Source organism: Pygoscelis adeliae, unplaced genomic scaffold (assembly GCF_000699105.1).
Source record: "Pygoscelis adeliae isolate BGI_AS28 unplaced genomic scaffold, ASM69910v1 Scaffold358, whole genome shotgun sequence".
In the NCBI taxonomy this organism is placed as follows: domain Eukaryota; kingdom Metazoa; phylum Chordata; class Aves; order Sphenisciformes; family Spheniscidae; genus Pygoscelis; species Pygoscelis adeliae.
The window spans coordinates 1,080,845-1,107,893 of NW_008825429.1; the positions used below are offsets into that span (position 1 = coordinate 1,080,845).

Sequence of the window (27,049 nt, forward strand, 5' to 3'; positions counted from 1 at the left end):
GAGTGGTATGTCTGAACCATATCCTTCAAAACCAGTTTTCTAAGCAGATTAGATGGGTAGCAGAGACAGCTATGCAATCAGGCAAAAATGTGCACTCAAGCCTTCATTTTGTGCAGTGGCCAGAGCAGTAAGTGTCTACCACCTGGATTTTTTTTTTTATTCATTCTCTCCCTTTCCTGTTATTCTGCAGTGCTGTGGGCTGTTGCTGTTGTAGGCTGAAATGAAATGCTCATTCTCGTACTTAATTATATCAAAAATAGGGAGGGGAAGGAAGTTGGGTTCCATGCTAATACTCATTAACATGAAACATAAAGCATGCTCCCTGGCTGGCATGCTTCACCATGCAAAGTGACATTTGTTCCCTGTGAGCATGTTGAAGGGTAATCTGGGGATTACCCTCAGGTCCTTCAATACCAATCCTCCCCTGACTGGTCTGGAAAACCACCACCTAAATTTACTGCCCCTCTGAATTCAGTATACTCTCCTGGACTGCCACTGCATGTGAATTTGGTCTCTTGCTGCCCCATATCTTTCAGTGCTCCCTATCAGCCTTGTTGCATGCTAGGAATCTGACAATAATGGTCTTCACCTGCTTTGAGATATCATGAGAACTCTTAAGCATTGGTATTGGTTTCATGTCTGATCTCTTACAGGACAACGAGCTGAATTTAGGATTAAGCTCTACAGACAAGTTTGGAAACCTTACAGCGTGTTCAGTGTGGGTGGAAAATGGGGATAGGTTAGTGGGCTGAGTGGCAGACCTGAGGAAAAGAGAGTTGAGTAAGCTTTGGCTTTCTTCCAAGAGAGGAAACGGAGCAAAGTGTCCCAGGAGCCATTTGTTGCTTCTCTGGAGGAGAGGAAGGAACCCAGAGCAAGGCAATCCAGAAATGCTTTTCCCTTTGAGTCTGGAGAAACACCGTGTGGCTAAGAAAAGGAGGAGAGAACTCATATGATAAAACTAGAAAAGAGAAGTTGGGGATTGAGGTTTGGGGGAAGAAGAGAGAAGGAGAGAAAATAAACCCTTTATTTCCCATATAAGGTATGGCGAAGGAAAGAAAAGAGAAACTAACCTGAAGACTTTCGTGTGCTTTATGGGGTAAGAAAGAAGCTACTAGAAGCCCAGACAAGCAAAGTTATATTTGAAATATTGATAGAAAACTGTGCTTTAACATGTTGGCACGATACACTTGATTATCTTCTGCTGATCTCTCAAAAGTAAAGAATTACTTTGAGAAGAGGAAAAAAATTGCAAACAAAAAAGACTCAATCTTACTGGTATAAAGGGGGTGAAAAAGCAGGTGGAAAGCTGGTTGGATGTGTCAACCACAAAAGTGGTGAGATATGATCATAGAGAATTCAGGTTTTAAAACACAAGGAAATCATGCAGAGATATTTTTCACACTAACTTGCAAACAGCATCTCTGGGTGTGCAGCATTGCCAAATTTACCCTTGTTACAGGGGCAACTTACAGTAAGTTCCCACCAAAGCCATACGCCATCTGTTTGAATTACTTAGAGGAAAGGTTTGTCTCCTTATTCCCCTTCTATTACATGTGACAGATTAATGTCTTTGAGGGCAGATCACTGTTAGGCTAAATCTTTCTCTGGTTATGATTCCTCATAACTATAAAACAGTCACAAGGTTATGGGGTTTAAAAAGAGAGGTTTATTGCAGTTTCCAACACTGAAACTACAGGCTAAGTGTCTCTCCTTTTTCTTTTTTTCTAAAGTAAATCAAAACCATACATGCTTATGCATTCTACCTTCTCTCAGATACACAGACCTAGGGGTAAGAACACACATTCCAAGAGAAGCATTATAGAATCTACAGGAAAACTACTAAAATAGCTTTCTGTGAATACATACTAATCCTCCCATTGAGACGTCTCCACTTGCTTTAAGAGCTGTTTGTTGAGCATGAGTTGGTGGCACCTCTAAAGTTCGGGCAGAACTCAGAGCCTTCAGCAACTCCACCAGCACTTGCTTCTACCCAACTATTGTAAAAGCCGTGTCTATGCCTCGGCTAGAAGCAGCAAGGGATCGACCATTCTGACATCTGTTGCAAAAACTCTAGTTCAATACTTGTCAGACTCTCTCTAAACTAGTCGTTACACTCGGTTGATGAACTCAATCCTACAGTCCTTGGGTCACAACAGGAGCTGTGTAGGAGGCAGAGGGGTGCTGATATTGCTATAATTTAAGTTCCCTGCTGGGGAAATCTCTGTAGGAGTGAGCTTCGTTCACTGGATTATTTTTAAGACCATTTGTAAGAATGCTGTTGTGGTCAGTAGGAGCCTGATTTGAGTTTTTCTTTGGAGTGGCTTTTTTGGGGAAAAACACAGTTTCTTTAAAATAGAACCTTTTTTTCCTAGAAAAGCCCAATTCTAGATTTCTGATCACCTGTAAAATTAATAAACTAGCTTTTTACCAGAAATATTACATTGAACTGTCTACACTACCTGCATGGGAATACCTCTTTGCTTTGATTTTCTTTAACTGGTCTGAAAGGCTTCACTCAGAATTGGTTCAAAAACATTGTGTTGGATTCCAGGTAGTTCTCGGCTGCTCAGAGAGCTGTTGTCTGATGTACTTGTCGTCTTCTGCTGGACTGCAAGGGCCTTGGCGTTCCCATATGGCATTACAGCTCTCCTGGAGACAGCGCTGTGCCACGGGACACCTCGGTGTGTGCTATGGGAACTGCCTTCCAGCCAGGGAGTCTGACCCAGAAGTGAGACCAGGGTTATCAGGCTGCCAAACTGCAGTGTCTGAGGCAATGCAACATTGTGGGAATAAAAGCAGTTCAATAGTGTACTGACTCAGAAAAAAATTTCTCAGGTCAGGTCACCAAACCAAAATGAACCAACTTTGGTTTCAGTAATGTAAAAATATTCCATTTCAAATGACACAAAATGCACTGGTGTTCACAAATAGGGTGGGGTTTTTTTTGTTGTGTGTGGTTTTTTTTTTCTTTTAAACTTGTGAACTTCCGTTCTACAAAGAGTCTGTAATTTCAGTTTTTTCTCCCTGAATTGGGATGAGAGCAAATGTTGAAATACTGGAATTTCTTCCTTTCTGAGGAGGAGGCAGCTGATGAGTATGAGCAACCAGTTTCAGGGTTAGGACAGCTGACTCTGAAGACCTGTACACTGGAGCAGAGCAGGTGATGGTAGGGCAGATAGGTGATGGAGGGGAGGGGAACAGACAGACAGGCAGAAGGAAGGAAATAGGAGACAGGAATGAGAAGCAGCAGTGAGGGCTAGAACAGAAGAGTAAGGAGGAGAGAGCAGAAGTTTCTACTTGACTCCCTGGGCCGTAGGAACTGCTACATTTTTGTGCTGTGTTATGCTGTTGGCCGTGCCTAGCTCAGCACCTTCTGTTTTGCTGAGTGACCAGCAGACATGCAAGCTGGTGCCACACTGAGAGCTCCTGTCAGAGAGAGCTTGAAGCACTTCATAGAGAGGGCAAGAGCTGGGTGAGGTGGAGCTGGAGGTTCATACCCATGCACAACTAGACGGTGCTGCGTGGTTTCACTTCTGCTCACTGAGTGGTTGAGTCCTTCCGTGCTAATCGAATGGGGGTGAATGCAGGACCAAAAGATGAGTATTTCTCAGTTCCCACTCAGGCTCTGAGCAGGGTGCTGCAGCCCTTGCAAGTTAGAGAATCTCTCTGCCACTAAGTCTTTTTCTGCAGAGTAGAAACAACAGGAATACTCTTTTTCTGTTGTGACTGGGAAGGAGCACTAGTGACTGTTCCTAACACGCTGCAGAGTGTTTATTATGCTGATGCTTTTATTATTTAACAAGTTTCCTAACTTTTTTTTTAAATATACCAAATTGATACACTCCATCCATCAGCAATGCCCTCCAGGAATGAGTAGCTAATTAGAGAGCAGGACTTGTGAAAAGACAAACCTGGGTTATGCACAGAACAGGTTTCTCCAGTATTTATTGCCTACGTTACTGGCCAAGCTTCCTTGTAAGTAATAGTCAAATAATCGGCCTGGGTCCTTTTGTGAATGGTTTGAGTCTGTGTGGTCGTCCTTTGTTAGAGCAGCTCATGGTTTCTGAAAGCTTCTGCACCCCCTGTTCTGAACAGCAGAGCCTGGTGGCACCAGCTGCTTCTGCCTGGAACAAACATTTGCATGTGACATTAAAAAAAAAAAAAGCCAATTTCAAAATGTATTTGCTTTTCCTTATCCCCTCATTTTTCAGCCCCTCTTAAACTCTGGAAATATTTAAAAGACGAATATATTTAGCTTTTGTTACAAGCATCTTTTAAACAAGTAAGCTTGAAGAGAAAAGAGAAATCTTTCTTTCAGAAATAAAACAGCAGCCAGTGTTTGGAAATATTTTAACAATAGACCATATGGGAGTCCCAAACTATTAAGCTTTATTATTCAGAAGGCGGAAAATGTGGTTTGATATTCAATTGATATACAGCATAAATGAGAGCCGCAAACTCGGCTCCCTTGAGCTGGGATTCAGATGTTCTCTTGAATATAATAACTAACGCTTTGGCCTAGTTCCACAGAATGCATCCAGCCTGCTGATCACAAGCCAAGAAACTAGGCTTTTTTTTTTTCCCCCCTTCCCCTCTCTTCTCCAAAGTACTTTCCTCTCCTGCCAGCATGAGCTTTTGGCCTGAATATAAATCTCCTGATATTAGATGCATACAGAAAATGGGGAGGATGCTAATAGCGCACAGCAGTAGAGCTGTGTGTGTGTGCATGTGTGTTTGTTTTTCTTCTGCTTTAATGATAAGGTTTTCCCTCTGTGATGCGCTGTTGGGGGATTACGTTGGTCATCCTAGGTGGGAGCTTCTTGTTCCTGTTTCACTGTTTCTTAGTGCTGTGGGAGCAGGTGAACATCTTTTGGGTTTACTGTGAAGTCGTGCCAGAGACCATGAGAGTGTGGAATTTGTTGGACAGAGAGACTGGAAGTGGTTCCAGTTTCTTTTTTTTTTTCCTGATTTGACTTGCATATATTTATAATTGCCCTTTCCCCTTTCTATCATGTCTCTTTTAACTTCCTCTCTATGGGGAAAAGAATCCATAAAAGTTGCTTATAAAATATTACATACATGGACTAAGATTGCCTGTGTGCAAAGGGAGACTGGTAGTTACACAGATACTGCGATTAAGTAATGGCAGGCTGGATCACCTGCTATTTTTTGACACAGGATCCCTGATTCACTCTGTGTACGGGATGGACCAGCTTTGTCAGTGTGAATGTGGGAGGTGTGGTATGAATAAGGAGCTGCAGGGACACAAGAAATGGTCTTGCGGGTCTGGCAGTTGAACGCTGCCCTGAAATACCGAGTTCTGTGTCTGTCTTTGTCAGAGAGCTCCTTTGAGATGCCAGTCCTTGGAAATGGCTGAACTATGTCCACTGAAACTTTCTGCCCTATGCCCCTCATCAAAACCCAACTGCCTGGGCACAGACATCAGGCATGGAAAATCATGTAGATGGTGTCATTTAACAGTCAGGTATACCAAATCAAGTCATACTCTAACAGCCTAGAAGCAACCTTAACAGAGTATGTTTTGATTCTGTTCCCTCCCTATAACACGTGCAACAGGACATGGCTTTGTATATATTTTAAGTTGCAGGTGTTCAAGATTTTTCTCAGATTTTTGTGCTGCAGGACTTGACAAGTATCTATAAGTAACTCTCCCCCCAGTTTTGTGACAGACATCTTCAGTTATGTTGGGTCCTATCTTTTCTAGCCTCTCAGAATCTGGAATCAACCAAAGAACCTTCTGTATGGTCTGTGATTTCCCCTGAGTAGCTAAAAGACTCCAGCATTAAGCTATCTGGCATTTTTCTCTGTAAGTGTGATGAGCCCAAGGAAAAGACTTTGACTTTACGTTTAAGTCCAGGAATGCATGACTGTAGAGAATATAAGTTATGCACTCTGAATGTGAAGTTCAGTTTTGGCTTCTGTCTTTCCTCCATTTCTCTTTTCAGTTGTTCATGATAGCTGAAATTTTCCATGTTTTTGTCTCAACCCACACACAATTTTTTTTTTTCCTTTGGGGAAAACTGGAGCAAAATCAATTTTAGTGCGATTTTTCAAGCCTCTTTGACTTGCACCTACATCTGTTTGGTGTGGGGGAGTGGAATTTTATCATAAAACGTTTGATTTATTTAATGTATTCAATAAGCATCCAAGATGTGCCAGGTACTTTCTCAGCCCTTTTTGGATGAGAAATCTTGCAAGCTAAGAACTTAATAAAACAAAGAAACTACAGAACTCAAAATTTCCCTGCTGCTAAGGTCTCCATATATCTAAGGAATAAACCACGTTTGAACAAAGCAGATCCAGAGACTTGTAAAGTACAAAATGTCACATGCTGTACTGATGAGCTCTAACATTATAGGAACAACTGTTTTTTTACATATTTCTTGATCCTGTTATCTGCCCAACTTACAGCAAACTCAGTTGAGATGTTTCCACGCAGCAGCTCTACTTTCATTGCAACTATGAGTTCATTTTTATTGATTAAGCCATTGCTATGATTGTATGACTCTGTACTAAGGGCTCATCTAAACAGGGTCATTGATTCAGACCAAGGTAAGTTACAAATCTGAGCGGAAGACCTATTCCCAATTAACTTCATCATCCTAACAAAGAGGTGATTGGGAATAGTTAATAAGGAATAGCTGTTCTGGAATAATCCTTTTTTAAGACAAACCCTTACTCTTTCTATAATTGCATTCTAGGAAGCTATTCTGTACTGAATCAGCATGGGATAGAGTGCCTAGAAGACGTTCAGACCAAGCACAGCTAGCGGTGAGTGGGGCAATATACACCGGGATGCCCTATTGCAACTATTATGAGTGAGCAGAAGAATAGCAGAATTGGTTGCCTGTGCATCTCTCTAGAAGGCAACAGAAAGTATTATATCAAAATCACTGTACAAAGGCCTCTCTCTTAGCAGGGATGAAGTATGAGCTGCCTGTTACTGGCTGAGCGTTAACCCCACATTACGGATAGAATGCATGTTTCAACTCGTAACTGATTATGATTTGATTAAATGTTGGGGTGTGGAAAGGACTTGTGTGCTTTTTTTCAGTGTGTATATTTACATTATTATGTGGGGAGCAATTAATTTATCAAACCCATCTGATTATTCAGTAGTGGGGAAAGACAATTGGTTGGAGGAAAACTTGTATTGTTTCTAAGGTGGACAGAAAATTTGTTTAAAACAAATTTGCACAATCTTTTTCTGAGAAGAACCTACACTAACAAACTAATCAAATAAAGGAAAAGCCAATAACTTATAATGCCATGAAAATTTTCCTGCAGCATAAAACTTTGTGCTTGACCTTGCTAAGGACGATAGGCTGGAGTGGAGATGGTGCTCTTGTGCATTGTAGTGGTGATATAGTTGCTGTTAATTCATAGTTCTCCTGACTTTTGGAATTCATCCCTTCCCTTAAAAGGGAAGGTGGCAACCTGGAGTGGAGAAGCTCCAACTGCAGCCCTTTGGATGTTAATCCACCCTGACTTTCTTAAGCCTCCTACTCAAATCATTATCTTAATGAATCACCATTGCTGCTATCTTCAGTGCTACACAGGAACATGCAAATTTTAAATAGCCTGGGGGAAAGACCTTTTTGTCTGTAAAGTGCTCTGATACTCACATTTAGATGTTGCCATGATAGGTACCTTGGATACTACTCTCTGCCTAACCCCATGGATAGATCATGGGGTATAGTGTATCACCAGTGTATGCCTGCTAGGCGGCTCTCAGGGCTTGCCCCTGAGAGGAGATGGGTATGATTCTGCTACTGACTGTAAAAAGCAGCTTTAGTTCACGCGGTTGAAGCCAGATTGCTGTGTAGGTTTGTCATTCATCTAACTGCCTGTTGGCTATGCTTTTCTTTAGTTGTAAAATGACAAGGAGTTAAGGGAGTGAGGATGGGGATCCCCCCTCAGCTCTGCAGCTGCCATTGTGACTTTGGGGCAAATTTCTTCTCCTCTTCACTTGACTTTTTTCACAGCACAAAGAAATACGCCATGCAAATGCTAATGTATCAACTAAACTTTCTCCCAAGTAGGTATCAAGAAATTTGATACAGCAGGAAAATTACCAGCTTGCTAGAAAATCTTAAGAGCACTTGTTTGAGGAAAAACTGAACATAGTGAAGCCACTGCAAAGTATCTCCAAGACTTTCAGCATTCTGTTGTCCAATTTTTTCCTTGAAGAGTCAACTTGCTAGGCATTGAGCTCTGCCCACTTTCAGGTCTCCCAAATGAACACTTGAGAAATGTTTACTTGTAGATGGTGGGTATGGAGAGCGCGCCATGTATAGCTGTTTCAGATGGCAAATCTTTGTGGTTATTTGCAACATGCATTGAAAGATGTGATTCCTTTATTCATTAAACCAAGAGCTGAGGAAGCTGTTTTATGCAAATGTCCTAGATGATAAGAAGTACTCTTCTCAAATTGCAAAGTAAATTCACCCATTGTCCCCTTTCTGTGGCTTAGAAGAAGAGCCCATTCCCTTACTATGGGTAACTTTTCCTCACCAGTAATAGTTCTGCTTGTGGAACAATGGCAGGATAAATGTGGAAGATACCAGGTGAACAGAGATCCTCTAGTCTCAACTGGGAGAGGACCATATTAACACAACTGAGCTTAAATGCATTTTCTGCAATAACATCATAAATCGTCAAGGCCTGCTGGGAGAGTTATTGTCTACAAGAGGCCAGAACATCTATCTCAAGGAAGGCATCCTCATTCTTCTCAGCTAAATCTTCTTTGAAACCAGTTGAGCTGGAACTAGATGTTTTTAGACTAAGAAGAAATCCATTTTCTTGGCTCATGCTAAAGCTAAGTAACATGCTCTCAGTTGGTTACCAAAGAAAGGGGATGTGAGCAGACAGCACATCCTGACTTTTTGCAGCTTGAGGCCTCGACAGGAGTCCAGTGTAAGGCAGGAGATACTAACTGCTTCCTTACCTGTTTGTGCATGCCATCCTGGACAGCAGCAAGTAACTAGCCCTGTCACTCAAATTTTTTTCCTGCCTGGTGTAGCTCTGAATAGATTGCCACTTTCTTGTAATAGTGTTTAAGACGCTTTTTGTAAACTGCTTTACAATGATAATTTTTCTGCTCATTGTGAGCAGACTGTTGTGTTTTCTGTATTCAAGCTCCTAGCTGGTTCTGATCCCTTGTTGGATGGCAGCATTTTATAATACGGGGGGTAAATTAACTGGGGAAGCGATCTATTAGATTCAGCACTTCAAGAACAGTCAGACTAGGGATTTCAGAATAAATACCAGAAGCGATTTGTGTGTGTGTATAAATACGCAGTGTGTGCGTATATATATTGTGTATATATTTCAAAAGAGAAAATTGAGGTGACTAACATTTGAGGCTGAGTGCAAAACTTAAATGCAACTTTTTCTCATTCCAGTCTTGGAAAGTAATGGTGATGGGTGTGGGCAGGTCTCTGGCTGACTTTCTGAATTGCCTTTATGTCAGAGCTTCAGCACGGGATTTGGTGGAATTTCTCATCCTATTGAGTGAAAGTGATGTTCTATCCCACATTAGTTTCCTTAGGAAACAGAAGGAAACGGACTCTTCTCCCCAGCACTTAACATACCCAGTGTTATTTTTGCAGGCACTGTATGCAAAATGTTCAGAGAATGAGATATCCAGAAGGAAGGTTTAGATTTCAATATGCTGAACTGTCTTACATTATTTGCCTAGCTTTTGCATGCTATCTTATGCTCGTGGGTAGTAGTAGAGTTTTGTTGATGTACAAAGGTTGTTATTTCTATAGCTTGCTCATTCAAATTCAGAGGTTTGTAACTATAGAAGTAAAATGTCTGTGCTATTATTTTGTTAAGCCGTCTTGAGCTACTTTTGTTAACCGCATATTCACAGGAGTCTGTTTGCTTAAATTATCTGCTCAGTTTTCTGGTCAGGTATGCTGAGATGCAGTGTTTCAGCTCATAACTTTGTTTTGTGTTATCTTTCTCGTGGTCCGTTACAACTGCTTCCCAGAAATTCTGAAATTGGGGTCAAACAAACTGCTCTGATGTTTCTCGCAGCGTTCGCTAATTTGGCAGTATTTGAGCTGCTACTAAGAAGCATAGAGAAACTTGCAGCTGAGCACTGTGACTGACAGTGCTGTTATGAACAAGTGATGCACATAGCATTACACAGGTAGATGGATTTTAATCTGCAAGCATATCTATAATTAATTTTAAGGGCTTTTGGAACCATGGTAGTTCAGCTAAGAGAGGGGAGATAAGCCAAGCAATTATACGGAGCAGCTACATTTGGTGAAGCATGTCTCTTGGGATTAGCAGGGGCTCATGAGGCAGGGTAGTGAATTGTGCATCACAGTACCAAGTCTGACTGATCCTTCAGGACAGTCACTCATTATATGGGATGCCTGGGAAATTTCTTAAGACTGGGATATTCACTGGGATGAGCTTAAGAAAGTTCCTTGGTTGTTCAGTATAGATTTTAATGCAACAATGCTCCTCCTGGCTTGTTGGGGAGAATCACGTACTTTCTGCTTCTCTGGCTTGTGGGACTTCTCACTGGGTGTACACGTGAAAGTATATGTGATCTTTGAGCGGCTGCAAACTGCCATGCTTTTGGGAAGACTCTGAGGTGGGAAAATGGCAGGGATTTGAAAGCTGTAAGTTTCACTGGCTTGAATTGGGTAAAAAAAAATGGAGAGGTCTGTGGCAGCAGTTATTGGGAGATGAAAAATTTCACCTGTTGCCTCAGCAGACTACTTAAGAGCACCATCTGAAGCGAGTCCCCAAAAAGTTCTTGTGAAGAGACTAATGGCCAACTGGGAGGAAATGCTACACTCCCTGAAGAATCAAAAAACTCTTTGGATGTTTAACCAAACTGGTAAACCAAACAGAAACCATCACTATGCTGCTATGTAAATTCAGTGTGCCAGTATCTTAAACACTATGCAGTTCTGACTACCTCCTCTTGAAGGTAGTGGAGGACTAGGGAAGGTCCAGAGAAGACCATCAAAGATGGGTCTCAAGTCAGTCAACGTGATTTCTCTCTTTGCCATAGAGAAAAGATGACTTATTACAGAAATTGCGGATGTTTTACACTGATATGAATGGGGTGGGGAAGGGGAGTAGAGAGTTACTCTTCATGGTTCTTGTGTTAACTAAACCGATTCAAAGCAGGCAAAGAGGAGGCTCTCTGTCAAGCAGCAAGTTACTATGTGAAACTCATTGCCAAAGGGTGTTATGGATAGCAGAAGCCTAAACAGATTGAAAAATCGATGAAGGACAGATAAGTTCTTATTAAAAGTGATGGCCTGGATGCAACCTCTGAATCAAGAGATTTTTAACAATTGCACAGGGTATAAGAAGGGAAAAGACTGCCTGTACTCTATTTCACTGCCCTTCCCTCCCCCCTCCTTTTTTTTTTTTAGTCCTATTCTGATTACTCCTGAAGAACAGAGAGAGAGCTAGACCTTTGCTCTTATAATATGGCTATTTTTATAGTTCAAAACTAGAAAGGAAACTAGCTACACTGCGGTGCACAGAACGAGTTTTCCCTTGCAGCCCACAAGTAATGTAAAGCACACTGAAATGAAGAGAATTAGGAGCCAAATGCCTCCTAATACCTTAAAAATGTGTGTTATAAAATGCCTCTGTAGCCTGCTTACTTCGTTAAAATTCTGACTTAAGAAAAAGCTAAGCTTGTTAATGAAGCTGTGAGTCACTACAATGTTTCTAGTTATTTTTCTCACTTTCTGTGTTTGGTGCTACAGTCAGTTGGGTTGCCTGATAATGCACCTAATGAGCTGGCTTAGGCACTTTAACTCGAGTAGTAGTGACACCTTGGGCTCAAAGCTGAGGATGGCTGCCCTCCGCAGAAAGGACTGGGGAGCACAACAGGGAGGGAAGAAGCAGCAAGTTGGGAAGGAGGCTGAAGAGGAGGCAAGATACTAAAATTTCTAGTATATGCATACAAGCAGGAAAGTCTAATACAGAGCAGAGCTTAGAGTTGTGACTGCAGCGGCAACAGTCAGTTGGTATTTGGGAGGTGAAAAAATCAGTTTTACATTTTGCTACACGATTGTACTGTAATACAGCAGTGCCTCCTGGCAGGGAAAGCAATGTAATGTAAAGCAATACAGCGTGGAAGAGCAGTTGGAGAGCTGTCAGAAGCTGAGTAGCTTGGAATGCTTCCACGTGAACCTGGGAGCAAGCGAGCTTGCTGCAGCATGGCATTCCCTTGCCCCAAGGAGGAGTATGGACTGCACCACAAGCGTGAATAATGCACCTTACAAACAGTGCAGCTCAGCTCTCTGGAGGAGGGCTACAAGAGGCTTTTCTAGGCAAAATAGTGAGAGTTTCTTTCTTCTCTTGAGAGATTTCTTTTCCAGCTCACAGAGCCCTTCTGAGTTCACATGCCAGGCAGCCCTGGGGCAAATGAGTTTGTACCTGTCAGCTGTCATTGCCTGGCACACCTGAGTACTCAAGGGCACAAGGCTGCAAAGGGGTAGCAAAAGGCTGGAGCTCTCTTAAGTGCAGGCTGCAGGAAAGCTGCTGGGTCTGATCTGATTGGGCAAACAAGGAAGTAATGACTCTTTTTTATTTTTATTTTTAAACAGCTTGTATTTCCAGAGGGCTTTGGTGCATGGCATTGGCTTTTATTCCAGTTTTTAGATGTTGGATGTACTTAGCAATCTTACTTGTAGTTTTTAACCTCCCCCCCTCTCCCTGCCCGCAGCGTTTTCCTTCCCTTCAAATCCTCTGCCTCACTCTATGTATTGCTACTATAAATTGCTTAGGATGATGGGTCCTGCTTCTTACTTGGAGCTTCTGGATGCTATTAACAAGTAATTGCTGGAAAAGCTTGTTTAAACATCAAAACCCTACATTATTTTTTAAATTGCCCTTTGAGGTGGCTGAAATGCTACTGAAAGATTACTTTCCTTTAATACCGGACAAGGAACTTTATTAGGTAAGGGAAATAGTGTTCTTACTAGACTATTTCTGAGGTACTAAGTTACCTTCCTTTTAAAGAAGGGATGTGTAGTTGTACTCCCCCTGCTTGCTTCTCCCCCACACCAGCAAAACAACTGATGTTTATAGCAAGGAGCAAAGAAGTTTTATTGGCTTTATCCCTTCAACTCATCCAGACTTTCTTTTTTGAAAAACCTCTAAGAATGCAATGATCCATTCTGCATGTTTGCTATCTGGCCACAACTTGAAATCCAGCAATACTGGTAAATTATCCAGGGAGACTCTTTCAATGTCCAAGCTACATATATGAGGGTTGTCCAGCATGATGTAGGACCAGAGCACTGTGTCTAATACACTACTACTTTTCCCGTTGTAATCACATCGGTCAGATTACTGGATGGTTAACCTGCGGTCATGGATGAGCTTGAACAGGATCCTCCACCATTCAGAAACCAGTAGCTACACACATGATGCAACTCTCCAGGTTAAGAATGTTTTTAGATTGGCTGAAACACAACAGGTCTTGCTCAAAATGTAACTGAGGTGTGTTCTGCAGTGGCAATATGAGTCACCATTAGCCCACTAGCAACCATTGGATAATCAGGTGAAATTTGCATTTATTTTACATACTGAAAACTGTTAGGCAGACCTCCTCGCAGGATGAGTGTCTCCTGACTTTAAGAACAAATGGTTCATCTTGCTTTGACATTCATGCAGCCACAGGGACGCAGTAAATGTATTGACTCTTTATTCCTTTCTACTCTTTCATGTAAGTGTACACACATTATTGCAAGAAAGCAGCATATGAGCTCATACTTGTGCCTCATCACTTAATGAAGCGTTTGCTTTAAAGAAATGACGTGGACCTTCTGTGGAGGCTGTAGAAGCAGTAGCTAGGCTGCCCAGGTCTGAGCCCCAGCAGGCAAAAGGAAAGACTTCATTTCAGGTTTCCTAAGCTTGACAGACAGTCAGGTCTGTGCTAGCAATTAAGGTGTGAATTTTATAAATGGAAGTGCTATCTTGGGAAGGAATAAACAAATAAGGAACTTGGTTCAGAAATGGTTTGAGAAATGTCATGGATTGTGAAGACAAACATGAATTTGGAAGTAGCATGGGAGGGTTTCATGAATACCTGTTTCTTCTGCACTTTTCACACAACACTGTGTCTGATCAGGTGAAGGTCTGTCTTCTGTTCCTCTGCCATCTTCCTGATAGCAAATTAAGCTTTATCTTTTTACATTTAGCACATGTATTAAGATTTTTTTGGGAAAAAAGATTTCTCTCTAATATAAATTTCTAAACAAAATGTGGACAGACACAATCACAGCCTCTCATTATGTATGCCACAGAAAGGGAAACAGAATATATATTGTAGGAAATTGATACGTACCTCTTGCTTTCATGGTGCGTGAGTGTTTCTCTTTCCCCATTGTGGTTTATTTCAATTTGTGTTTTAGTAGTCTGTATGTTAGGAATTTGTGGGATATTGAGCAAAAGTCAAGTGCATTGTAGCTGTAGTGGCTAAAAGCTACTGAATTGAACAATCTTTTTAATGCATAGGAAAAAATAACTTGCTTGAAATTACAATAGCTGCCTTAAACAATTTTCATAGATCTTAGTGAGTTTAGGTCTCTCTTTATTCAGGCACCACTTGTCTTCTGCCAAAGGTTTAAGGAAAGATGGAATGCTCAACTGCCAAAAGTCTGTCCCTAAGCGTGAGGAACAAGAGTTTGTAAGAAAGTACTGGGCTTTTGATAGATGTAGCTGCTTTTGCAGGGAGACCTTGAGGCAGTTTTTGCTGGTTTGCTTGTTTTTGTTTGTTTGGTTTTTTTTCATTTGAGTTTATTTAATGCAGTAAAGGATTTCAGTTGAGAAAACAATGAAAGTTTGAGAAACCTAGGGTGCTTGTTTTCCTTTTCTAAGCTGGTGAATAAGAACTAGATATAATGGGAGGCAAATATCTGGTAGCTCTAGATTTTGAAGGACAAGGAAATGAGAATTCAGTTTTAAATCATCAGCTACCACTCGTTTTCCTTTTATTAAAGAGTTTGTTTTAAATGTTAAACGTGTTTGGACTTAAATGTTCAGTATGCTTGATAAGAAAATGAAGTCAGAAAATTCTCAATGGATGGTTACTTTTTGAATTTTCAGGCAGTATGATTCAAATGAGAAAAATAAAATGTCCAATAAAAGTCATTGGCTGTTTATTAAAATAATAAAAGGAAGAAAAATGTCAGCTGGATAAATACCTGTAAAATAGAATAAATGTTTCAACTGGAGATAGTGCAGCTCTCTGGTTAGCAAAAAATAATACTAAACTGAGAGCAGACTATATTTAGTTGCAAATCAATATGGCTTAGTAGTTACAAGCCACTGATCATCCTTTATGAAAATAATTAGAGTGTAAATGTAAAACAAGATTAAAATTGGTAGCTTTAAATTATTTTGATTTAAATCCACCCTTCCTCTACTATTGGATGCTATCTGAATAAATAAGTAAAAGCACATTTAGCTGCTGGCATGGCACTGCCATGGCTTTTCCTGTATTTGCTATGATGTGATACGCAGATAAAGGAAACTCCCTCTGTGTGTTCATATATTAAGTCACTAACGTAACACTTGGTCCCTTTTGTTTCCCTCCCCTTCCTCTGTCTCTCATCTCCATTACCCTCCCCCAGAATGTAAATGGGCTAGGGAATTTTGAATTTGTCATGTTTTATATACTTCTCAAGGTGTGTGAGCTGCCTCTGAAGATAAGTGCACCTGGCCTCCTATTTTCCTGTCTTCTGTATGTTTGATACAAACTGAAAGAGAGCCCTAAAGAGGTTTTTCTTATTTTACTCCTGGTCAGGTGTTTGGTACTGTAACTTCTGAAAACTAAAATTAATTGTGACCTTAGAGGCAGACAGTCCAACAGTGAAATAGCCTGTAATTTATTTGAACTCTGAAATGCCACTGGTTAAAATTGTGTAAAAATTCCCAATAATTTGTTTATATATTATTTTAAGGAAAAAACCCTTAATTATGAGTCTGGTTCCTCAATAAAAAAGGATAGCTATCTGGTTAATCATTGCTATGCACTAGATCACTAATTTTCTTCTTAATGACGGTAGGATTTTTGCCATTTTCTGCCATAAAACTTCTTCAATTATATAACAGATGCATTTGGTTTAAGGGGACGCTCTCTAGGATTTTATGCCCCAAGACAGGCATGTCATGAAATAGCTGTAGGTTGGTGAAGAACCTCTGTTGGATTAAATGCTTGCAAGTACTGACAAGAGTGGCAGTTGAACATTTGGATGGAGGCCTGTACAGAGGCTCATGGACAACTCTCTTCTCAGCTACTCCGACTTGAAATGAGTTATTTTGTTTTGCTCTCACCAAGAAATTCAGACTTTCTGAGTCTTCAGAGAAAATGTGCGTGCTGCTGTCTCTCTGTGGAAACACACAGCTCCATCTGGGTATACATAGAGGTTGCTCATAAGACGACCTAGTTCTGCCAAAGTCTGAAAATTTTGTTTGTGGAAAAATGAAGCGAATGATTGCACTCCTATACTAAATGTGGGGATTTTCTTTAATGGCTTCTTAAATAATTGTTTCCGCATTAGATGGGTCACTAAGTATGAAGGTTTCTGGAAGTGCGCATTCACAGTTATAAAATACAGCTGGGCCTCCATTTGTCTGTTGGGGACACAGACCTGCTCTTGTGATTTGGTTTCAAGTTGCTCAAGAAAGACATGACAGTGTATATTCTAAGATCTCACTACAAATACGTAAAGTTAAGTGCTCTTACCAGGCTGCTGCTAACTGGCCAGGAAGTCACTAACGCTGCGGCTGGCAAAGAATAAAGAAAATGTAAAGATGCTAAATCTTGGTTATGGGAAACTGCTCAACATTTAAACTCCTGGTGTCTGAGAACATGGGGTGGCATTTGCAACAGATGTTTCCCTGGTAATCAAAGACCCAGTGTAATAAATAGTTCATTAAAGAGTAAGAGTTCACCTGGCAGTTAATGCTGATTTTTAAGGCTATGGACTTGAGATCTCTTAAAAATGAGAAATGCCATAGTAAGAAGTATACATGTTTCTAGGGGTAGATGGATTTTGGGGTCCTGCTCGTTTTTTTGAGAATGAAGTATGGAATGGCCTTATTCTGAATCCATTTGAACAAAGATGGCCAGTGAGATGAACAGATAACTGGGATGTAGAGTATGTGAGAATTTCCCTTTGCTTCCAGCCTGTGCTGGACTGATGAGTTGGGTTCATTGAACCCGCTGTATCACCCAGCCCTCGAGGGGTTATAAATCAGAGGTGGACTGAAAAAGTTCTACCTACACCACTTCAGAAGAATGTTTAGCTTGGCAGGGCCTTCATCCCTGATGGCTGCTCATGATGCCTGGGGCAATTTACTGTAGGGATGAGCAGACAAACCTGATGTGTGCTCAAACCTGGAAATCTGAATTAATTAACCAGTGGAATAACTTATGGATGTGGTAGATTCCTCATAAATTAGACTTTTCATCAAGATTGGTGCATGCATTCTTGCTCGTCCACACTCTCTCCTAAAAGCTGTTGCATGAATGCAAGAATCGCTTGCTGGAAAATGAAGGCACTTGTGCTGTTAAGGAGGAATAAGAAAGGAGGATCCTACAGGGCCCTGTGGTCCTCCACCTCTGAGCCCATGTATGCTGGTCAGCAGCTTCTCACATCCATCGGTGCTCTGGCTCCCTGTTAAGTACTACAAGATGCTTTTCGTAAGATGGGTGGCATGGAGGCAGTTCTTATTCATGCTGAAGAACACCTTTGCATTGTGATGCAGAGCTATAGCTCAATCAAGTACGTCTTCTCTTTTTATTATCTGTGCCAGTCACGAAGATATGACACAGAAAATGCCATTAATGCATTTGCTGCCCTAAAAATTTTCTTGTTGGCTCTTTCAGCTCCTTAGGCCAGCAGCTACTATCCTCCAAGGCTTAGTGAAGAATTAGGTTGAAAGCGCCAAGGTGTGTCAGTGTCTCTTCCTGCACTGACTTCGGGATGTATGAGGCTCACTCTCCTTTGTCCTTCCTTCATCCTGCACTATCCATATCTGCCTTGTTGCCCTGTCAGCATTTTCTGCCTGGGGATGGCTGAGTAGGCTTTGCTCTGTTAGCTGTGCATCTTTTTTTATTTAAAGGAGATCTTCAGCGTGTCTATTTGGCATAAATCAGTTGAGAATTTGCTGGTAATAAGTGCAGAGGAGGTAAAGAAAAGAATACTTGGAGCCCTCCATTCACTTTCTCTTGACAGTGCAAAAAAAAAGGGGAGGTCTTTTGCTTGTCCCTGAATTGATTCAGCTCCCAGAGCACAAATGCTCCGAAGCTGCAGTCGCAGGGTTGCTATCTGTCTCCAGAAAGTCATGTGGCAAGGGGCTCTGCACGCTATGGAGAGCAGCTCCCCCCATCCAAGGAGTTACAGGATACCGCTGGGGGTAGCTACAGCTGGTCTGAGCTGGTACTAATATAATCCTACAGGACTGTATCCATGAGACACAAGTGTGACATGTGAGGTATTTAAGGAGACACACCTGTTCTAGGCACAGGCCTGGGTATTGCATGCCTTGGAAATGGAAGGTTTTGGTGGAGCAGGAAAGACTCCCATTTCATCCACAGGAGGGCTTTGCTTTCTTCTTTATCCCCAGTTTAACATTATTTTATAATTCCCTAATACTATGCAATCCTGTGGCCTGTTAGCACCGGGCTGTTTCAAAGGCCAGGCTAGTGTTTGCATTTGAACTTTTTTTACCTTGGTGTGTGATTCCAGAGTGATTAGCAGGAGAGAACAGCTTCTAGGTTGAGTGATGGTTTGGGTGTAACTGCTCCCACGAAAAGGCAGAGAATTTGGAGAATGTCATCTATGTGTGGGGTTGGGTTTTTCAGTCCTTTAGATAATTTAGATTTTATGTTGTGTTTACCTGTATTTTTATTATAAGGCCTCTGTCTTGCAATTTGGAGCAGTAAATCACATAAAAGTGATATCACTACTACTAAATTTTGTGTTAAAAAAAAAAAAAAGTCCCTTTGGTTTGAAATCTGAGTGTCTTTCCCTCTCTTCTTCCCATCTGCCCCCATCCCAAAAATTGTTCTGAAACAGCTACTTTCCATACAGAAGAAAAAGCAAGCAAATGCAAAATCAATCTCATGGTTGTGTAGTATAAAGAAATTAACTTGCTTAGATTTTTATCTCTTTTTTAAGGTAATCTGACACTTGTTTGGCAGAAGATAATTTTTTTTTGCCATTGAAAAGAGGATGTATTAAGATGGAAGAAAAAAATTGCAGGGTCTGTCATATGACTTGATTCTGTCTGTCTGTCTTGTCAAGTAGAATGGAAATTTTCTCTCAAGTTTCTGTTTTATGTGCCTGTTTTGATGTTAATGTGGAATCTCCTAGTTTGCCTTCGTCTCATTCCACGTGCCCCTTTTTTCCATGGATTCCTGCTCTTGGTGAGGTTTTAAGTGCTTGTTGGTTTGGGACAGCTACCAGGATTGGGGCCAAGATCTCTCCTATACATGATAGACTATTGTGTGAAAATAGTAGCAACTGGACAGTCTTTCCCTCCCATCTTTATTTTAAATAGAATTTGCCAATAAACATCCAGTATGCCAATTGTTTGTAGAACTAATAATGGCTGGTGGAAATACGGAAGAGAGGGTGAGAGGCATGTTTTACTCTAGGACTGGTTAGTTTCGGCAGTTAAGTATTTAGGGGGGAAGGTGGTTATTATTCCCTTGTAGAACAGCTCTGAATTCTGAGTGGGGTAGACTAGAATAACCAGACCCTGAGGGGACAACAGATTGTCCTTCTCGGAAATGAAATGTTGTTGGCAGGGGAGAAGATCCTGGGAATGGAGACTCCTCGGCTCCAGCCTCACCTAGCCCATGGGGTAGCCCCACTGTGAGCAGGTCCTTGACCCTTATGGCAAGGGGATATAAATCTGGGATCTTGTTAATCCTCACCTGAAAGGCGGCTGCAGTGTGGCAAGAGCCTCCCCGCCTGCATGGGTGAGCAGAGCTGCTGACCAAAACCTCCAAAAAGGACCTCTCTAGTCCCTGTACGCTGGCATTCACAGTTTGACCAGCCCCAAAACCTCAAATCATTTTCCTTCCTTGTGGGCAGACACATTTTTGTACATATGAATGTGAAAATACCTTTGATTATGATACTAAGAAGCAGAATAGCTCATTGTTAGGGAAGGATCATCTTCATCTACCTGTGGTGCCTCCCAGGCTAGCTTTGTATCTCTGCACATCACTGCATTTTGCTGCACAGACACAGCCTAAGGTAGACATGGCCTCACTATCCTTGCTAGCTGGTAATGGTGGGCTCTGTCCCACCCCTGTCCCTACTGGATTCTCCCAGAGTTAACTGATTTCCAACCAAAACCTGAAGATATTAATTCTGGGTTTGTTTGGGGTTTTTCATTGGGTTTTTTTTTGGGGGGGGGGGTTTTGGTTGGGTTTTTTTTGGGGGGGGGGGGGTGTTGGGTTTATTTGGGGTTTTTTTGTTCGTTAACCGCACCCTGCAAAATATCCCGACTGAGTTGTTTCCAAATACTGGCATCTCTAGGGAAGGGGTTATAAATTGCTAATTTAAAGCCTGCAACAGGATAATTAACTAACCAGTTTGATGTAAATGGCTTAATGGGGCTTTACTAGCCCCTTTGAACTTAAAGTAGCACTAAAAAGTAAACTGTAAATACCTTCAAGGAAAGTACTGGCATGCTTGAATGGGGGGCTGCTTGGTCGTAAGGAGCAAGCCTGCTCAACTTGCCAGGAATCCAGTGGCCTGTGTGACAGCAAACATGTCAAGGGGGTGAGGGGACCAACCAGGCACCCCTTGGGGAAGACTCTGCAACTACCCTAGTTCTTCAGGAAGCGCATAAACTCTGATATATCAGGCTTTCAAACCTGCCCTGCCTGCTTTGGAAAATTTAAATCACAACCTCAGTTTAAATGCAACTGTAATGAATTTCATCAGGATTGAAGAAAAAAAAAAACCCCAAAACCCTGAGGGGGAGGCAGCCACTAGAGTCCACCCTAATTTACCTGGAGTTGTATTTGCATTAAGGTCTTTTGGCAAGTCCAGGCAGAAACACCTATTACACTTTGCTTCAGAAGACCTTGTTACCCACTGAATCTGCTGAGACAATGTACTGCAGCCCTGCAGCAGATTCCAGATTCTGATGCATCTTGGGGACTTTTGGGAGAACCTCTAAACTTTCATTCTTGCTAGGCTGTTACAAAATTCCAAGGGAGGAAGTCAACAACTATTAAGCATCTAGAAATGAAGATCACTACAAAGTGGAAGCATCTCATGTAGTTAGGCATTGATCTCACTTCTGACTATGCAAACTGGGGTGTCAGCGAGGAGAATTTCGGGCCCAAAGGCAGGCAGGAGTATTCCCCTCTGTCCCTCCCTCTATGGGAGAGAAGCTCCTCCTGGTCCGAGTCCTGCTCTGCTCCATCTTCTCATTGCACACGCACCACGCAGTGCCAGCAATAATTCGCAAGAACTTTCTTCTCTTCGTTGTTCCGCTGTCTCGCCACCATCTTCCACCTATTGCCAGCAGCCTTCCTGGGTAGTGGAGGATGTTTTGGAGTTTGCAGCACAATCCTCAATCACTACTGTGACCTCTGACACATGGGATTTGGCTTTACAGCCAGCTTTGCTGATGAGTGTTCCTGGTCCTCGGCTGTGCTCTCCTGCCTGCTCTTTTGCACTATCCCTGAAGACCATGAAGCTGTAAGGCTGTGCCAGACCAGGATTGATGCAGGAAGAGGGCAAGACCTAACCTTTTCAGTGGTAGCCCTGACTTGGATGGGCTAAAACAGATCACAATGCCTCATCATCTGTAATGGTGGATCTATTTCTCGGTGGTTTGGTTTTTTGTTTCTTTTTTCCCAGCTGGGAAAGTAATGGGAAATAATGTACCACTGGCAATGTTAATGCTGGCTTTAAAAAACAGAAACATTAAAGTACGGAGGTCTGTTGTAGAGGGCAATGATGCAGAAGTGCTACATCTTATTTTAAAAACCATGTCTGACAGAGGATTCAGTCCTGCACTCCAGTTCAGATGTCTATGGGCCTATTGTATGCAAAGATCAAAATGCTCTACTGTGGCCTTTAGAAGAAGAAGTAATAACATGGCACTTCTTTGCTCCTATATGTTGACTGAAGAAGTTGGCAGCATGGCACTACCTGGTTGCTGTGTGTGTGTGTGGGAGCACAGTGCAGGATTAATTTGGGGTTGATGGCGTTGGTAGGGATATGTCAGCAGAACTTGCCCAGCTGCCTGTGTTACGCTGTAGCTGTTAATCCTTCACTTTTATGAGCACTAACCTGATCACAGATTTAAAAAAATTAAAAATGCATGTGCTATTAGAGAGAGAGGTACTTGCAAGCAGAAGAACTCCGTACACATGCAGTGTTGACGGCTGGAGACTCCCTTCAAGGAACACCAGAACACCTTAGCATGCCAGCTTTGATATCTTGGCATCTGACTAAGAAATGCAAATACTCAATCCATCATTCCCACATGCTGACATGTATCCAAGGGGAACTTCTGTGAATGTTGTTGTTATTCCTATATAATTTCAGCTGCTTCTTTGCTTCCCAGCACCACCCCACCATGTGTCCAACTGAGTGCAGTGTCTTCCAGGCCTTTTATGCCAGATCTTTTGGATTTGTTTCTCTCATGGGGAAGCAAAAGGGCATTAGTGTGCATGTGCAGCAGAGGACCAAACTCTGTGTTTGGAGGGAGTGGGGTGGCTTTTATGAGGCTTTACTCTTCCTAATCCCCCCCCCAACAAACCCTTCTGCAGATTTTTAGATTTCTCACTAAGTCCTTTAAATAATATGATCAATTAAACAAAAAAGCTTTTTCACACTTCCCAGGAAAATAAAAATTAACTTAAAGAAAAAAGTGGATTGTAATAATCATCCTTTCTTTCACATGAGAGATGGTCAGAGTTGGGGCTTCTTTCTGAAGTTCTGGTGTGCTTTACACATCTTCTAATAATCATATGTTTGTCTCTTTTATAACGAAAGTTTTATATGAATAATAATAAAAAATACATATGAATAAAAGCTAGCATGACTAAGAATTTCTACTGTGCCACTCATCCCATTGAAAGACCCAAACTCACTGGCCATTTTTGGGCACATCAGTAAATTTCAGCACAGTTGCTAGTCCTATCTGAAGCTTTGCATACCTCTCAGTGACCCAGGCTCTTCTTGGTGGGGAAGTAATACTTGCAAGATGGCAAAGCAGAATTCATTTTCTCAGCAATTTCACTATTTGTTAAGAATAACTGTCTTTAAAAAAAACAAAACAATAATCCCTCTTCCAATACACCTTTTGTTTTGAAACCTACTGAACCCGACACCCATATTGGATTTGTTGGTTCAAGAATAACAGGGAAAATGTGAGCAGTAAAACCTGGCCCAGCACACTTGACGGCTGCTGCTAATGAAAGAACAAATGACGCATAACAGTGCTTTCCTGACCTTTCCTCTGTTTTTAGAAACGTGAAAAATTTAATCAGCACTTTTTTTCTGGCTATTGCAAATAATAGAAAGTTGTGTGAAAATTAGAACATAAAGACAACAAATTTTAGAGTGGTGTCTGCTGCAGGTCTTGGGTGTGTTCGCTGAATTGCCTCCTGCTTAGAGAGCAGCTGGAAAATCCAAGTCCTTTCCCAACATGTCAAAACCAACTTTTTCAAAGGATGCAGTAGTTGTGCCAAAGCACCTTGCCTATCTGTAAGCAAATGCATACTATTGGGACTACCTCTGCCTGGGCCAGCATTCTCACATGCAGCTGGCTGTATTAAATCAATTTGATGAATTACTATATACTTTTTAATTTTTCTACAGGCAGGTCCCTGCTATTTCTTGCCTGCACAAGATTAAAAGGGCTTTTACGTTACATACCCTGTTATAACACTTTAATTGCCTGGAATGGATCTGCGTGTGCAAAGTCTGGTCCTGGAAGGGTCTGGGGATTTGGGATTATTGTCAGCACTGAGGTAGCAGAGAAAGAAGGTGTGTGAAAGCTGTGTTAGCATCCATGATGGAGGATACTCTATAATAAGAAGGATGCCACCTATGCCACTTAGTTGACTGTTGTTTGGTTTGGGATTTTGGGGTGGTTTTCCTGCTGTTAAAACACATTCTTTGAGTGAGCAGTCTGCCAAGAAAATGCCTGGAGAAGGGAATAGATTAACCCTAGATGGACTGACTTGATGGGTCAGAGAAAGCTGGATGGCACCAGAACATCCATATAGCTGATGAGGCATATCTCTTCTCAAGTTCACGAGCCTCAGGACGTGCGTGTTTTGGAGCACCTGCCCTGTGGCATAGCAGTGCTACAATTTATTCAGCCCTTCTCTGTGACAGAACTGTGTGTGGCTGAATAATGTGCAGCCAAGGGCCAGGGACTAAAAGCAGCTAGATACTAGATACAGATGTTTGGGAATGCACAATGCCAAGAGAGAGATTTTAGTCCAAACAGATCCTCACTAAACATACTTTTTGCATCCTCTGAGAGTCTCTTGGTGCTGTTATATTTAATAGTGGGCTCTGCTGGAAGTGGTAAGGATATAAGAATTTTATTTTTTCCTTCCAGTCCAAGGTGTAGTATCAACGTTTGTTGTGGCTGGTAGCAGTACTTTGTACATGTATTACTTCTTTGGCCAGATTCTGATCCTATTTGTGTAGCTATAAAACTGCTGAGTTGTTTCATCTGTGTAACGGAGGTTTCAGTCCCTCTGGCTGTTTTGGTTTTTCTGTTTGTTTTTTTGTTTTTTCTTTAACCGCTTTCCTTGCTGAGAGGGGAGAGCTATACAGGAAGTAATCCAGCAAACTTTTAAAATAGCCTTTTAGTGTGTTGTTTTTTTTTTTAAACTCTTGCTCAAGCTTTTAAATATGTGAATTGTCTCCGTGAATTCTCATCTGAGTGCCTATGAAACCTGCCAGCCAAGCCTAAACCCTGGGAGGTGTGGCCACATTTGTGTTCTCAGAGCTCTCTGGCACAGACACCTGGTACACCTGTGTCTCCTGCTAGTTTCAGTACTGTCACAACTTCACCCCTCATGCCTGTTTCTCTGGTACCTCCTGTTTTTCCCAAGGTTATCTTTTATAAATAGAATCTGCTCCAGCTTTCCACTCCCCCATACCCATCTTGAGAAGAATAATTACCAATGAGATGGTTTTAATAGTGCTGAAAGAAGGAGGGTGAGACATTTTGCTGTGCTCTTTGAGGCTTTTTTCTGACAGGAAATAAATGCACAAATTGCTTAGCAGTTTCCTTAGGTGACAAATGTAAAGTAAGTAGCTTTTGAAATAATTAAGCTTTAGTATTTAAATATTTGATAAACCATGGATTATCTGAAGAATAAAATTGTAATTGTTTTGGAACCCACAGAATTCCATGCAAAGGTCTCAATCTGAGTATAAAATCTAGTCATTTCCTTGATTGTTGTTAGACTGGTGGAGGTAACTGTGGTATCTAGCGTTTACATGTCCAGAAACCAAAACCGTGCTCAACCCAGGCTAGCAGAGATGCTTTGGATGATGCAGCTATCTGTCAGCACGTGACACAGCAGCCAGAAGACACAAACTTTTAGAGCATTCGTAAATCAGAATAATTTCCCTAAAATAATAAAAAAAACCCACCTAAATGAAAGCATTTAAGGCTTTGAGGCGATGATGCTGATTTTAAACTATGCCTGCAGCAGCCCAGAGCTTAATGTCGTATAAACCAAGATAAAAGAAAGGGAAGCTGTCTCTATAGGCTACGTGATGCAACTGGTGAGCAATTGCTCACATAGCAGGGCGCTCTGCATGGAGTAAGTGCCTACAGATAGAAATGCTATGTGAAGGAATCATTGCTGGCACACAGATACATGCTGGCAGATTAGGCTGTATTTGGTGCAACGATAAGAATCTACTACAGCTTTTCAAAATCACCCATGTCGTGATCATCTCGTGATAAACATTAATCTCTCCAGTGTAAACAAAAGCATAGCACATTTCCCAAATAATCTCTTAAAATAAAAACAGATTGGTGCATAAGAGTAAATCAAGTCAGAACAACCGTCAACCTACAGTATTACTACCCAGAGCCTGGAATGAAATGGGAATGGCGGTACTTTTTTAGGTTTTACAGCCACCTCTTTGCTCTACTTTGACAATTATTTATTACCACTAATACTGTTCTTTGTAAACTTATACAGTGCTTTATGAAATAAGATGTTTCCTATTTTAAAGATCTTATAATCTTATGGGCTGATAAGGGGTGCAGATTATCCCTTGGATGTTCATAAATAGCATTAGCACTAAGAGTTTTATTAGTGCTGGGTCCTTTCAAGCCTGTGGCTCTTTCTTTTTCCTAACAACACTTTTAGTCAAGTGCCGAAATAAGGATTTCGACACCTTGATCTTCCAGGCTGGAACAGTGTGGGCATTCTTTTGTTTTGCTTGTAGTGAAAGAGCAAAACCCAGGCAGAGTCCCAGTGCAGTGACTGTTGCTCTGCATGGGTTTAATCCACAGTCTTTGCTTGCCTCTCTCTCTGAGACTACAAGTCTGGAGTTTGGGTGATGGCAGCAGAGAGCAAGCTTGGGAGGTTTGTGTGTGTGCGCGCGCGCGCGTTTTATAGAAACAAACAATGGAACAGCAACTTCAACAAATTGTGAGTGGTGCTAATTTGTTATAGTGCTGTCTTGCCTTCTGGCAGTGTTGATTTAGGAGAAGCTGAGCAGACTGGAACGGATGCAGGGAGCTGGTGGTTCTTTTGCTGTGGGGCGTGTATATAGTTCAGTATAGAATGCTTCTAGGGGTCCTGTCCTGAGGAGCTTCCAGATTACAGGGTAAAGCACATGCATAGACTGCCAATCCCCTTTTCAAAACCAAACCTGGGGCAAAAGTACCTTCCCCTCTGCCTTGCTCCTCCCCTTCCACTTTTTTTAAATAGAGAGATGTTTTAAGTGTTGATTCATAACAAGAGCCTATAATTTGTGTGTTTTGAGGACCGCCA

General features: G+C 41.6%; 1 protein-coding gene across 1 annotated transcript in view; it reads left to right on the top strand.

Moving 5' to 3' along the window:
- The first annotated feature begins 6,722 nt into the window (after positions 1-6,722).
- Positions 6,723-27,049, top strand: part of HIC2 (hypermethylated in cancer 2) — a 32,688-nt gene continuing 12,361 nt past the window's right edge. The window contains exon 1 of the mRNA XM_009330748.1: positions 6,723-6,792. The gene's annotated coding sequence lies outside the window, so the exon portion shown is untranslated. The remainder of the gene's footprint in view (positions 6,793-27,049) is intronic.